The sequence below is a fragment of the Rhea americana genome, unplaced genomic scaffold (genome assembly GCF_003343005.1).
Source record: "Rhea americana isolate MKP2758 unplaced genomic scaffold, rheAme1 scaffold_59, whole genome shotgun sequence".
Taxonomy (NCBI): domain Eukaryota; kingdom Metazoa; phylum Chordata; class Aves; order Rheiformes; family Rheidae; genus Rhea; species Rhea americana.
In genome coordinates, this window is record NW_028186745.1 from 5340 (window position 1) to 6519 (window position 1180).

The 1180-nt window shown below is 75.4% G+C and overlaps 1 protein-coding gene across 5 annotated transcripts in view; it reads left to right on the forward strand.

Moving 5' to 3' along the window:
• Positions 1-661: 661 nt before the first annotated feature.
• Positions 662-1180, forward strand: part of BCOR (BCL6 corepressor) — a 58548-nt gene continuing 58029 nt past the window's right edge. For all 5 annotated transcript variants that reach the window (XM_085319455.1, XM_085319457.1, XM_085319459.1 and 2 more), the window contains exon 1: positions 662-706. The gene's annotated coding sequence lies outside the window, so the exon portion shown is untranslated. The remainder of the gene's footprint in view (positions 707-1180) is intronic.

Sequence of the window (1180 nt, forward strand, 5' to 3'; positions counted from 1 at the left end):
GGGGGGTCCCAGGCGGGAAGGACCCGCGGGTCGTGTCTGTCCCCCACCCCCCCAAACACACACACTGCCCGGGGGCGGCGGCGCGGAGCGGCAGCGCGGCGCGGAGCCTCGCAGCGATGTCTGGCAGCGCCGCCGCCGCCGCCGCCGCCGGGGTTTTGACAGCTTGGCGGAGCGGAGTGAGCGGAGCTTTATGGTAATTGCGGTTCTCCGCTGGCCTTCTGGGTAGCGGGCGAGGGGAGCCTCGGGGGGGCGGCTCGGCGCTGCCGGCCGCGCGGAGCGGCACCGCGGAGCGCCCGCTGGGCGCCCGCAGCCTGGCAGCGAGCCGTGCCGGCGGCGGGAGCGGGCGAGCCGAGCCAAGGGGCCGGCGGCGCGCCGGGGGGAGCAAATCAATTAGTCAGGGCACGGCGGGGAAGAGGGGGGCTCGGGGCGGGGAGCGGGCGAGCGGCCGGGCGAGCGCAGCCTGGGCAGGGAAACGCAGCCAGGGGAGGGGGAAACTTGCAGAGGGAAAAAGCGGTGGCGGCGCTGCTGCCGCTGCCGCTGCTGCTGCTGGCGGCGGCTCCCTCGGTGCAGCGCCTGCTCGGGGGGAGGGGAAGGGAGGGGAGGCGGCGGCTGGAGGAGGAGGAGGAGGAGGAGGAGGGAGAGAGGGAGGGGGGATGCGAGGGGAGCGCAGCGTGCAGCAGACGGAGCCTGGTCTCCCAGCGGCAAGGTGAGGAAGAGCGGCTTTCCCGGCGGACTAAAGAAGGGGGGGGGAGAGAGAGGAAGAAAAAGAGAGAGAGAGAGAGAGGAGGAGAGGAGGAGGAGGAGAATTAAATCCCCAGCCACACACACACAAAGCCGCGGCGGCCAGGGCACGGGAGACGGCGGCGCGGGCGAGATGTGGGGAGCGCCGCGCTCGCCGGCACAGGAACTTCGCCCGGAGCAAGCCAGCAACATGGCGCTGCCAAACCGGGGCCGGCAGCCGGAATGAGCATCGCGGGCTGCTGCTCCCGCGCCCGCCGCTGAGCCGAGCCGAGCCGCGCCGCGCCGAGCCGCGCCGGGAAGCGGAGCCCTCCCGCGGGCACCTGCCCCGTCGGCGGAGGCGGCGGCCGCGCTGCTGCCCCCCGCGCTCCGCAGCTCCCCGCCTGCGCGCACCCCTCGGCGGCGGCCCGCCCGCGCCGGGGCAAGCCGCGGCACCCGCACC